Source organism: Rhea pennata, chromosome 9, assembly GCF_028389875.1.
Source record: "Rhea pennata isolate bPtePen1 chromosome 9, bPtePen1.pri, whole genome shotgun sequence".
Taxonomy (NCBI): domain Eukaryota; kingdom Metazoa; phylum Chordata; class Aves; order Rheiformes; family Rheidae; genus Rhea; species Rhea pennata.
Window position 1 is genome coordinate 29,752,269 of NC_084671.1, and position 14,079 is coordinate 29,766,347.

Here is a 14,079-nt window from a genome sequence, read left to right on the forward strand (position 1 = left end):
GCTCCTCCTGTTCTTGCCACTCTGCTCCCTGGTCACCCTGACTTGGCACAGCCTTGCAAGCACTGCTGGACCCTGGCTCTCAGACTTCCTCATGCCTTTCAGTAATTGCTGTTTTTCAATGTGGAAAGTAATAAAAGTGCTGGGATATTAAGAAACAAGGGAGGAGCAAAGGGGGGAGAGACAAAAGGCCAAGCTAAGAAGATTTCAAACCCCCTCCTGAACGTTCCATTGGCTTTTTAATCCTCTCAGCATTTTCAGCTGTGCAGACGAAGGAACAGAAATCCTAGAGAGAGGTGCAGGGCCCTGGGTGGGGCTCCAGGGTATGTGTCTGGCTGGGACCTGGGCCCAGGGAGTGAGTTTTTGGATGGGGTGGTAAAGAAGAGAAGGGAAGGTATGGGGTCAGAGGAGGTTTGGGGTATGACCATAGAGTAGGGAGAGCTAGGGTTATCATGGGGCACCTACCTGCTACCTTGCCTTTGCCTGAATCTTTTGTCAGAACCAAGACAAGAATTTTCTTTCTTTTTCTTCCTCACATTTGTTTCCCCCTTCCTTCTCATATCCCCTATTCCTGCTTTTATGATCAGTGTCATTTAAAATCTGATTTGTTGTTGTTTAGTTTGATTCAAATCAAACCAGAACAAGACATTGTTCAGACAGAGGAAAACTGGCAGCTGATTTTGTCTTGTAAGGGAAGCTTCTCTTGGTCTCAAAATAATTTGGACAGAACTTAGCAGCTCCTGCAGTTCATTAGCCTCTGGAGCAGCCAGGACACCCTGTGCCTTGCACGTCAGCATCTCAGCACTGGGGAAAGTAATGGCAAAGCCCAGTTAGTGTGATGTGGCCCTAACAGCTCCTGAAAACCGTTGGAAGAATAAGAAAGGAACTAAAAGAATGTTTTGTTTCATATGTTTTAGTGGAAGTTGCATAAGGTGAGGTAACTTGGTTTTGCTCTGTAGGTCTGATGATTGGTCATGTTATAGAAAAGGGAGAGTATATGCTTGGTGGGCAGAAATGGCTTCATGCCACAAATCTAATCACAGAGGAAAACTAACTCCTGCAGGGGTTCCTGTCATAGGCTGGAAACCTTTGATTGCTGGCAGTGAATGAGGGTCTCAGTACAGCCATGTCCACAGGTCTGCAATGCCTGAGCCCAGACCTGCTGCTTCTGCCCAGTCCTTTCCAGACATCTCTCCACCAGCAGTTTTGGCCTTTACTGCATGCTTCTTTGATCACCAAAACCCTTTTCACATCTTGTGCATCAGCCATTGAGATGAACTCCAGGCAGAAACCCCTTTCTCTGTCATGCTGTTGCCTGGATGAATGCAACAAGAGCCACAGTGCTCTGGGACCATGTATTGAGAAAAGAAAGAGACAACACGCCTTGGAAAAACAAGTAGGTATATGGTCAGCTATTCAGCATTACAAGAAATGTTCTTCACTGAAATGTATCAGTATCTATTACAACTCCATGTTCTCTCATTTTTTAACCACACAGACCAAAACCAAAAATGCTACACAGTGTTAGGGTCCTGAGGACACTAGTAGGCCATAATGGCCCAGAGCAACCTCATCTGGGGCTTCCCTCCAGATCTGCCCATGGCCTCCAGAGCCCATGGTCAGCCCAGGGCCTTCAGTCCCTGCCTGAGCTGTGTGGGAGGCCTGTGCCTGTCCATAGGCTCTGCTGAGCCTGATCCGGATCTACAGATTGCCTTCCCAGCTTGACCTTCATCCTGCCTCATCACTGTAGACGTGCCTGGCAATCACTGGAACTGGTCCTGACTCAGACCTGCAGACTCACTTCCCGGCTTGATGTCAGTCCTGTCTGATCACTGTGGACCTGTCCAGTGATCACTGAACCAGATCTGGACCCTGACCCACAAGCTGACTGCCTGGCCTGATCCAGTCCCCATGGAGATGTCTGATGCCTGTGGCTGGAGCCCTCCATTGTGCTCTGCTCCCTTGTGGGGGCAGTGGGACAGGCTATCTTTGAGAGGTCTTGCCCTGCTACCATGGGGAGCCCCCACTGCCACCAGCCCCCAGGAAGCCGCCATCCCATGTGGTGCCCTGATACATGGAAGAGTGCAATACAAAGCTATCTCATGGCTAGACAAGGGAATGAGAAATAAAACATCAACTGTCTTGTAGGACAGCAAGCTAACACATAAGTTCATTGACAGTCCATGTTATTCTAGGCAGCTGTTTTTCATATGTGACAGTAAATATATCCCACAGAAGTGTTGCCAATCTTTTCTACTGAGTGCTGGTTCTTGAAGACATCCCACATGGCTCCACAGCATTGAGCTTACGTCATCACTGCCTTCTCTAAACAAGCCATGTAGAAATAACATGAAGAAAGAGCAGGAAAGACTATGAAGATTCTATTGCAAACAAAATATTTGTTCTAGCACATTCCTCTTGAAGTGGGAAATCCCCAGGAGAAGACAAGGTTGGCCTTTAATCAAGGACATCAGATTGTGTAAGGACAGAGGGTTTCAGGGAAGCTGCAACATTTGTCCAGTAAATATCATCCTTCACCAACAAGTACCTCCTTTCCTGCCTCCTAAAGGATGCTAGCATAAGAGGACTGCACAGAAGGCAGAAATCTTCTCAGTGAAGCATATTACATCAGAAGAGCAACCAGCTTTCATTCATTAACATAATACTTTTATTGTACTAGCATTACCAGGCTCCATATGTGCCAGAGGAATTAATAAATTATTAGAAACATTTGCCTTATGGGTTTTGCAGAAACCAAAAGAAGGAATCATCTTACCGTACTTTAGCCCTCTAGAAGTTAAATTTAGGCTGCTTCTATCATCCAAGGGTACAGACAGCTTCAGAGGGCAATCTACAACAGCATAGCAGAGGTAGCATGATGTACCCTAAGGATGTGACACAGAGGGCACACTTGACAGCTCAGACAGGACACACACCTGCCTTGCAGCTAGGTGAGGTGATTCCGAACCTTAGTAACCATAGCCAAATTAAAAGATTAACTGGTTACAAGTCAAGCTCTCCTGCTTTTAATGGAGACATAACCACAGGGAGCAGTTCAGCTCAGACCAGCAGTGGCTAACTTATCACAGTATGAATCAGGGTTAAATCCACTGTTCTCACAAATGCCAAAGTACAGGTTGCTCATTTATCCAGCAGCCACAGTGCAAATTTTTCTGGTCACAGGTGAATGCTTAAAAATAAAAGAAAAGGAGATGGAAAAATACGGGAAGAAAATGTGGAGAATGTACCCCTAAGTTGCTCTTATGCAGGGACACACTTCTTTTAGAGGCTTAAGCATCTTGACAGAGGAGTCAGGGCCAAAGCCAGCCATGCATGTCTCAGCTCATGCATGCAGGGTATTGGCTTGGGAGGAAAAAGTGTCATAACCCAAACTTTGAATACAGTAGTCTTCTGAAGTTTTCAGCAGGTGCTGAGCCTATCAGAGAGAATGGTTCCTTGAATTTGCTTCACCTGCAGTCTTCAGCAGCAGGATACTGGGCAAGGAAGGGAACTCCAACATTTTGGGCACAAGGTGCAAGGCACAAGGTTCCTCTGCAAGAACAGCAGCTCTTTCTTCTCCTACATCAAGATGTCAGACTGCTTTTGGAGCCCTAACACATATCAAGATGGTTCCCCAGTTCGTAGAAAGATCCCATGGTCTGCAGATTTTAACTCAACCTTTACTCAGTACACAGCTGTCAGACTCTCATATTCATGCATCTCAGAGTAGGAGACACTGATGACGAAAGGGAAAGCAGAGGAGATCTGTAAGTTTATGATCTGTAAGATTAGCTAAGGTTAAGGAGCAGTGCAAAGACGGAGAGAGCTCTTATTCGTTAACTCCTTGTTTTGAAGAGAACTGCTCCAGAGAGGCCTGTTTGTTTACTAGTGTGACATGCCGGATATTTTCTTTACTTTGCAAAGCATGGTCTCATGTCACCTTTCATTTGGTATTTACACAGTCTATTGGAGTGATGATGACATAACACCTTTGGAAAGAGTGCTCCATCCAGATAACCTTGTTCCTTATTGGAAAATGAAGCATCTTTTAAAGAACACCCAGACAGGATGCACTCGAGGGTATGGAGGGAGCTGGTGGATGTTGTTGCCAGGCCACTCTCCATCATCTTTGAAAGGTCCTGGAGAACTGGAGAGGTGCCTGAGGACTAGAAGAAAGCCAGTGTCACTCCAGTCTTCCAAAAGGGCAAGAAGGAGGATCCAGGCAACTCTAGGCCAGACAGCCTCACCTCTGTCCCTGGAAAGGTGATGGAACAGCTCATTCTGGAGGTCATCTCCAAGCATATGGAGGAAAAGAAGGTGATCAGGAGTAGTCAGCATGGGTTCACCAAGGGGAACTCCTGCTTAACCAATCTGATAGCCTTCTCTGATGGAATGACTGGCTGGGTAGATGAGGAGAGAGCAGTGGACGATGGGTACCTTGACTTCGGCAAGGCTTTTGACACTGTCCCCCCTAACATCCTCCTAGATAAGCTCAGGAAGTGTGGGTTAGACGAGTGGACTATGAGGTGTCTTGAGAACTGGCTGAAAGGCAGAACTCAGAGGGCTGTCATCAGTGGCGTGGAGTCTAGTTGGAGGCCTGTGGCTAGTGGCATTCCCCAGGGCTCCATACTGGGTCCCATCCTGTTCAACTTCTTCATCAATGACCTGGACGAAGGGGACAGAGTGCCTCCTCAGCAAGTTTGCTGATGATACTGAGCTGGGAGGAGTGGCTGATACACCTGAGGGCTGTGCCGCCGTTCAGAGAGACCTGGGCCAGGCTGGCGAGCTGGGCAGAGAGGAACCTCCTGAGGTTACACAAGGGCAAGTGCAGAGTCCTGCGCCTAGGGAGAAATAACCCCAGGCACCAGTACAAGCCGGGGGATGAGCTGCTGGAAAGCAGTTATGCAGAGAAGACGTGGGAGTGCTGCTGGATGACAAGTTGACGATGAGCCAGCAATGTACCCTTGTGGCCAGGAAGGCCAATGGTCTCCTTGGGTGCATTAGGCAGAGTGTTGCCAGCAGGTCGAGGGAGGTGATCCTGCCCCTCTTCTCAGCCCTGGTGCGGCCTTATCTCGAGTACTGCCTCTAGTTCTGGGCTCCCCAGTACAACGGAGACATGGGGCTACTGGAGAGAGTCCAGTGTAGGGCTACCAAGATAATCAGAGGACTGGAGCATCTGTCCTCTGAGGAACGGCTGCAAGAGCTGGGCCTGTTTAGCCTGGAGAAAAGACTGAGGGGGGATCTTATCAATGTCTATAAGTACTTGAAGGGAGGGTATTAAGGGGATGGGGACAAACTCTTTTCAGTTGTCCTGTGTGACAGGACAAGAGGCAATGGGCAAAAACTGAACCACAGGAAGTTCCATCTGAATGTGAGGAGGAATGTCTTCACTGTGAGAGTGACAGAGCACTGGAAGAGGTTGCCCAGAGAGGTTGTGGAGTCTCCTTCTCTGGAGATATTCAAGGCCTGCCTGGATGCAACCCTGTCTACCATGTTCTAGGTGAGAACCTGCTTGAGCAGAGGGTTGGACTAGCTGATCTCCAGAGGTCCCTTCCAACCTTACTGATTCTATGATTCTGTGATTCTATGATTCTAACAGCAGATTTTAAATAGCAAACATGCAGCCACCATGAACAGTGGGGCATTGGCAAAGTTCTGCTGCTGAGATAGTATGATGTGGTAAGCTTTATCTTTTCCATGAATGTTTGAAGAAAGAGGAGAGGTTGAAGCCTCTTCCCATGTCTTGTGCAGTAGCAGAGTGTGTGCTGTCTGCTGGACATGCCACTTAGCTGTCATTACAAAGACAATGAGGAAAGATGAGGCTAATAGCAGGCTGGGACCAGCTAGCCATTGAACACTGCATGTGCCTCACCATAGTTAGAGTGCTACCGTGGTAGTTTATCCCCATATGCCACAGCAATACAGGTCTGCTACAGACTACTTGGGAGGCCCCAGGAGTAATGCTCCTATACCACATACCTGGAAGAAGTGAAACTGGCCACCTGCTGCAATCTGGGTGATCCCTCAGTCAAAAACACAATCTGTTCATGACACTGTGAGGTGAGGACAGGGTGAGGGTGGAAGCAGCATCGCTTCCGCTGTGAGGGTGGAAGGGATGCTGCTTCTTTTTTTTTTTTTTTTTTTTTTTTTTCCTGATTTGGCTTTCTGATGCTTGACTCTGTATTGGTCTGTTTGAAGAAAAATGATGCTCCTAGACTGGCTAAGGATGATCTGGAAAGAGATGCATCCTGCATTGACAGAAGGACAACGCTCCAAAGGTCTCTAAAGTGCTAGTATTCATTCCCTCGGGCACACAGGGTGTTGTGAAGGGGAATCATACCAACCTCTCCCTAGATCTACCAAGTATGGGAGTACACATCACCCTCCAGAGAGTATTCAGACTCTCTAAGGCTGGTATGAATCAGTGTGGCTACACAGACACCAGCAGAGCTTTCCCATCACCGGTGGTCTGACCTTGTCTGTGATTTTTCCCTAGACTATTTTAAACTATATGTATGCATATAGACTCTGTCTTCTTTGTCTTCTTTCAGTGCATAACAGCCTTCTATTCCAGTCTCTCTCTCCTGGTGCCCAGCTCCTCCCAACTTGTCCCTCCATTCTCCCTGTCTAGAAATTGCCTTTTCAAAAATGGGGTCAACAGTAGTGAACACAGGAATGCTTCTCCTGGTAGTCTACCGTTATAATATTTGCAGTAATTCCTTTTCCGTTCCTCCCTGCTTCCTGACTGGTTTTACTGCTGAACGTCACTGGGCAGATATCTGCTTTGGGCTGCTTTCAACATAGATCTTCTATCTGACAGGTAACAGAAGTCTATAGCCCACTCTGCTCTATGTGTAGTGTCAATAGTGCTAATATCCAATATGCCTGCACATTTCTTGCACTGATAACTCTTCATCTGCCGTCACCTTACTCATTTATCTAAGGCATAGCCCATCAGACCTCCTCAATCTTACTGCTTGTTTTGACTGACCTACATGCAATTTCCCTCAGTCTTATTTTGCAGAGAATTAGCAATTCTTCTAAATATTGTCCTTCTTTGGGAACCTTTAGGAGCTACTGGAGCCCTAAACCCTTGCCAGAAATCAGCTTCTCCTCTTCCTCATCTGGTTGCTGTTTCTTGCCTAGTTTCTGAGCTCCAGCAGCTTCCCAAACACCCCCAGGAAAGGAATGTCATTCAAAGCACTTTCTAAGCACAAGTGAATAATATGTTTCAAGAATGCAGAAAATGCAGGGCTTTTAAAAATTTCAGCAGCTTTAGTCTGAGCATTCCTTCTCATTTATGCTTTTCTCCACACCTGTTCATATTTCTCCTTCCTGTTGCAAGTTCCAGACCACCTTAGTCCCCATGTTATTCTCTGGACAGTTGGCTGTCTCAGAAAATCAGTCAGAATAAGCTGCTTTAGATTCTCACATCCTTAACGGCACCCCAGGGCAAGGCAGAGGCACCAAAGAATGTATTGATCCTACCTAGCTATGTGTCCAAGCTCCAAGAGAAGATTCTGAGTTAGAGGAAAAGGACCCTACAACCTAAAGCAACTGCATTTTACAAGTAGAAGTTGGTGGGACACAACCGCTCCAGAGTGTCCTGCCAGCTGCCTGAAGACAGAAGACCCAAAGAAAAAGTCCAGGCTCAGCATGAGAAGGAACCATAAAACATGCACTTGAGCAGCAAGGGGAGAAATAAGTGGTCCAGAGGAAGCCCACTCCCTAGTGCTTGGCCTATAACAGAGAAAAAGATTCAAAGCCAAGGCAATGGAGGAGCAAGGAAATGAAAATTGTAATGCATGTAACCCTGAACAAAGTTCAAAAAACTGCAGCCTAACGAATCCCCTCTGTGCAAACAGCTGACTGCTTGCTAACCAAACACACCTGCTGCAGCTCCAACTGCAGCACAGACTTTTTAAAAAAAAACCCTTCTGGAGAAGTGAATGTTTCAAAAGCTGAAAAGAGCCAGTATTTGGACATCTTAAACAATTTTGGCTTTAGGAGTGCTTTCACCTGCAGTCACAGTATACCTCATTCCCTGCAATGAATCACCATTCATCTTAAAAGATGCAGCCAGGAATACCCCCGCTCTGCTGGAAGAAGCATGGAGGCGAGAGAGTCCACCAGCAGGACTGAGGAAAACATCCTTATCCAAAGCCACAGAACATAAGGGGCTCCATCCCCATCTTCTTCAGCTCTGTCTTTGCTTTCTTTAGGACTCTGCTTGTGGCATGCAACCACAGCAAGTGCACATTTGCTATGCAGGTTACAAGTGCCAAGCCTGTGGCATGTAACCACAGCTCAACAGCAAGTGCACAGCAACAGTGCACTTGGTCCATCTAGAACAAACATGCCCCAGGACCCTACTAGAAAAGAGGGAGGGGCTCTCCAGGCCCAAGAGGGAGATAAGAAAGGACATCAGAGATGTCAAGACAGGAGGAAGGGATGAAAGCAGCCATGTAGATGGTGCAGTGAGCAATGTGAACGCTTGAGTGTGCAGGAAGGAATTGAGGTCATTGTGCTCCTCTTCCTCATCACATCCCCAGGGCTGCTGCATCCTACCTTGACCTCTCTTCTTCTCCCATCCCAATCCTCCACCACCAAAAACTCTGATCCTTGCCCTGAGACCGTAGCACCTGGCTGTCATCTCCCTGGGCCCGCTAACATGTCTGATGAGTAAGAGCTCTCATCATGCACAGATTCTGGACCTGAATCTGTCCTTCTAAACCTTTGACCTACTACCAATGAGAAATGGCAATAGCAACCTTGGCCCAGCACATAGTGCTGTTTGCACAGCCCTTACTCAAACACAATGGCCAGAGCTAGCTCCATACTACACGCAGCTCTCTGCAAAAAGTGCTGTGACCTTACTCTTAAGGTGACCTGTTGCTTAGCATGATTATAATGCTGCATTGTGTGCATGCTTTCTCTGGTTCAACACCTGGGGAGATTTGCAGACCAATGTTGTCCACATTTCTGCTACGGAAGCTGAACGCTCACACTCCCTCTGTGACCAGCATTGTCACTCTTCAGCTAACCCACATCTCTCAGAGAGCACTGACTTCAGGATTAGATCACTTAGCAAACTAGAATGTGGCAAGAAAGCATGACCACTAAACGTCAGGCAGTATTGAACAGCGGAGCTTTGCTAGTCTTGAGGAAACCAATAGTGAGTTGGCCAGTCTTCAAGACTTAGATAACTTCTGGGACAGCACTGTGCAGATGCCAACTGAGCTGCAGCAGAACCAAGCAAAGAGCTTGGGAGCCCCAACAGGATCCTGACCTGTAGCTGTTGCTCTAATCAAATGCTCCCCATTTGTACCTCGAGGCCTGAACCCCTAAGACTGTTGCAGCACTGTGCCATGCTGAAAGTAGAAAAACACATCTGTCTACACGAACAGCTGCCCTCATAGTAAAGCTTCAAGTCCAGAGTCCTTTTGGCCAAAGGGAGAAGTGTAAGGGAGCAGCAGAGAAGCTGTGGACCCCCTACCTTTTGTGGATGTTATGCATGCAACAGAACAACTTATAGGAAATGAGTGTCAACTTTACACTCTCAGTCACAGGTGTCACACTCTCACATGTGGAAGCTTCAGGGACCCAGACCAAGAAGCTCATGACACCAGCGTGACTCAGACTGTCGTTCACCCTGGAGACTGAAGCAGAATTGCATAGATTTGTTTGGATTGATTTTGTAAATTCCAAGTGCCAAAGCGATCTGAAAAGGAGACTTTGGCCTTGAGCTAGCTTGAGTGACAAACACAGGAGGCGCATAGTGCCCAGCACAGTCACAGCTGAGCAGCAGCACTCCTGACAAACCAAGGCTCAGATCTGAATGCCTGTCTTTAGAAATTTTACTTCAATTGTCTCTATATCTTGGGGTGAAGAGGTTGGTGGCAAAGGAACCAAGCCAGAACAGACCAACATGCACTGGAAGAAAAGTAGACAAGTTTCATAACAGCTGAAAGGGGTAAAGTGGCACTTCCTGTGAACTTCTTCAGCTTCTCTTCAGCTTTGAAGGCACAAATTATTCATCTTTCCCTGAAAGCTTTTTGGAAAAGTCATCAGATTCCTCTGTCGCAACTGAGGATTGAAAAAGTATATCAATTTTTTTTTTCCTACAAACAGTAGCTTTGATCTGGGAATACAGTATTGCAGAATTTTGATATAGTTTTCATTTTTGCTTTTTGAAATTCTACTGTCCAATTTATTTTTAATTGAAAAAAAAACAAACTGACAAAACCTTCACTTTGAAAAAGAAATCTTCAGATGACTTTCAAATGTCTTTATTTGAAGATATTTCCAAAAAGAACTCCTCCCCCTGAAAGACAGAGGCATCAGTGAATCCTGTCATTCCAAAGAAAAAGATATTCTGTCAAAAACTTGCTAGCCCAGCTGTGTTGTGGCACCATATCTAGCCATGGCACGGAGAGGATCAGAAGGATAGGCAATAAAGGGTAAGCATGTTCCCAACATAAATTGCCATGGAGTTATCTTGAGCACAGTGCTAGGGCGTGGAGCTTTTGAGCAGTCCCAGCCATTTACTGGGATTCTCTCTAGGCAGCTACCCATGATTTCCATGCTGCTTCGATGACCCCTACAGGTACAAGCAGTAAAAAATGCAGAGGTTTTAATATCTCGGTCACCTAGATGACTTGTGGTGGAGGACACCAGCACTGCAGTTATTGTAGGAGACATCTATTAGACAAACATCAATAAGCCTCTCCTCCCTGTGGGGAGCAGAGAAGATTAAACACTTGCTGAAAGCTCTGAGAGTTAAGATCTTCATGCATGGAAGGATGGCTGTTGTGAGTAGCCTCTGACTGCAGCTCTGCCTGAATAGAAGGCTAAGACACAGTGTCTCCTGCATGAAAATCCCTGAAGAAAAGCCAAAATATGAATGTATGCACATTGCTAGCAACACAGAGTGGTGCTGCCTATGTCCAAGAACATCTTCTGGTGTTTACCTTCTTTCCTTTGAGCTTGGCTTGCAGAGGTCCTGCATCCCTCACACAACTCCCACATCTCTGGATAGTTGTTTTTCAAACTCATTCTTCTACCTAGCTATTGTTTTTTTGCTTTCTTCCAGAGGGCATTCTTCCTTCTCCAAATCATTCAAGGATGTTAGCATTGGTCCTCTTGTTCTCCTCCTTGCTGGTGGGATTCCACCATCAAAATCCCAGCAAGAATCATTTACTGTGTACGTTCGACCCAGCCTCACACAAAGTCTCTCACTCTCAGTGCACGAGGAGGCACCTCTGCGGTAATGGTCTAAGTGCAAATAATGGTCTAAGTGCAAACCCTTAACTTTGTAGTCCTTTTTCTTACTGTACTGAGGTTCATTTGTGAGTAGCTGGGACATGGGGAGAAAAAAATCAAGCCATTACATCCCAGAGCACATGAAGACAAGATACAAAAGTCTTATTTAACCATGTATACCTCCTATCTGACAACAATCCACACAATAATTACATTTCATCATGACTGCAAGTGTGATGAATCAACGTCTTAAGAGGTCTTAGACAAGAGGCTGTTAAATGAATAATAAAGGAAGCCCTCTCTTAGTCTTGTAGTGGGCAGACTACCAGGCTCTTAACTGGCAGAATTTAGATTTGTTTCAAGCGAGTTTACAATGTGCTGCATCTGTTCTTAAAAAAAAAAAAAAAAAAAAAAAAAAAGCAAACAGAAAGAAACACGATATAGATTGGCATTATCTCGTGCCTGGTGGCTGGGAATCCCAATACAACACTTCAAATAACAATTTTCTTCCAGATTAGTGTCCTTGACTCCCAGTTCTCCCCCCTGTCTGCTCCCAAGGGCACATCCTAGTGTCATACTAGGATGTCCTCCCTTGCAGTGTGTACACAAGAACACTTTGCAGAATCTCTCTGCCGGCCCTCCATCACTGCTCAAATTTTTCTTCCTCCCATCTCAACCTCACAGGCAGAAGGTAGGACACTGGCTATGTCACAACCAACATAGTCATGGTGGTTGTCCTAGGACCCCTTAAGATCATATGTTTCCCAAGGCTGCCCCATAGCTCACACTGAAATAAAGGACCAGACTTCTTCAAACCCAGGATCCTCTGTCCTCCATTGGATGTGGGCTTAATGGTTGTACAGGGTGCCAGGTCTCTGTCAAATCACGGCTGCCTTGGCAAGAAAGGGGAAATTCTGCATCCTAGCTCAGCTCTTCGAGCAAGATGAGTTATTAGCTTTTAATTACACTGCCTAGCATACCCATGGCGTGACTGCTCCTGGACCCTTCCTTGCATGCAGGGGAAGGAAGCAGAGGAGAGATGAGCACACAGTGTTAGATGGAGTTGGGTCCCAGCATTTGTAGACCCTAAACTGCCCTGCCATGTGGCAGTCCCCACCAGACGGTCAGCTCAGCTCCCTTCACCCCTGGAGATGGGAGATGAGGAGGGTCCAGCCTACCACGAGGAAACTTGCCTTTTGCCACAGGCGTGAAGGGAAAGAATGGTCATTGACTCCACACGGCCAGGAAAGAGCTATGCTTTTACCTGCTTTTACCAGGCAGTTGTGATAAAGGGAGCATGGCCTGCTCACACCTGAGAAGGGAACAGAAGCAAACTGTCTGCAATTAGTGACATAAAATCTACTGCAAGAAACCTCCCCCACACAATGCTGTTTTTACCCTGTAGTCTGAATTTGTACCTTACTGCTCCCCCTGGAAAGTGTGGCCAGGAGAAACAGGCTAAGGAAGCAAAGGGGGAGGGGAGGGCACACAACTCAGGTGGAGTCAGGGAGGGGGCACATCCTTCCTCACCACTCCTCCAGATGCCAAAGCACTGAGAACAAGTCCAAACCTTCCGGGAAGTTATTTAACATTCATGTGCTGCGGTTTTCCTAGAAAACTTAAATATAGCAATTTCCTCGATTTCCCTAAAGGTTCTTTTCCTCAGATGAGCACTAACATTTATTTAGGTTGCTTGTCATGCTTTCCATAAACAGGAGGTGGCCTCAGACCATGGGTCTCCACCCTGTTTGCATGCTGATCTGTTTCAAAGGCATTTGCTCTGTAAATGTCTGCTCCACCTGGTTTCAGTTGGTTGATACAATTCTTCCATCTAGCCTTCATTTAAGCACTATTTCTGCTATTTTGTTGTGTGCTGGCCAGGACAGACATAGGGTTCAACCACCTCATCCAGCTCTGTGTGGGGGCTATACTTGCTCCTCTGGGTCACAGTGCTACACAACTTCCACTGGCTGCAGAGTCCTAAAGACATCACAGTATTTCTGCCATTGGGAGAAAAACACACCAATTATTTGCAACCACAGCACAAAGGCTGAGTTACTCCAGAGCCCCCAAGGAAAAGGACACTTGACTAAGAGGAGAAACATGCTTTTCCTATATTGCTTGTTTCTCCTCTCTATCTCCTCCGTCCTCCTTTCTGTATCACATTGCATTCAGTCCTTTCCACTTGCCTTTCTCTTCCCATTCAGCTTTGGCCTTAGGCCTCCCAGACTACATACAGCTTCCTTAGCTTGGCATCAGCCTCATTTTCCATTAGCAGCACTCCTGAAGACTTTGGGATCACTTGCATCAAACCTCTTCACTAGGTCCTCCAAAAACCTCCTGCCACAAGTGAGCATTTCAGAATGCCTTGCTGTGGGTCAGAGCAAGAATAGACTGGAGAGGTAGCATGCCTAAAACATAGGCTGCAAAGTGATTCCACTCCTGGAAGAAAATACTGTAGGATGTCTTCCATAGAGGGAACTGGTTAGCAAAGCCCTGCCTGTTTTTCCATGCTGTGTAACTCTCACTGACAAACATAGTGAGATCCAAACAGCATCAGGCTGGGTAATAACACCTTTAAACAAGGAATGCTGGTGGGAGCTTGATTCAGGGATGAGGGAGGACACCTGGCCAAACACCAGCATAGTAATCACTGGTAAGCTCCCCATGCCTCATCCTTGGCAGTAATGGGTTACCCATGGCCACTGGCACCATCAAGGGGGATGCGAGGCTACTTGCAGTTGGGATGCCCACTTTTCCTTCTGTTACTAGGCACCTATAAACAAACTAGTAAGTCCTTCCAGTACTGTGTAACCTCAT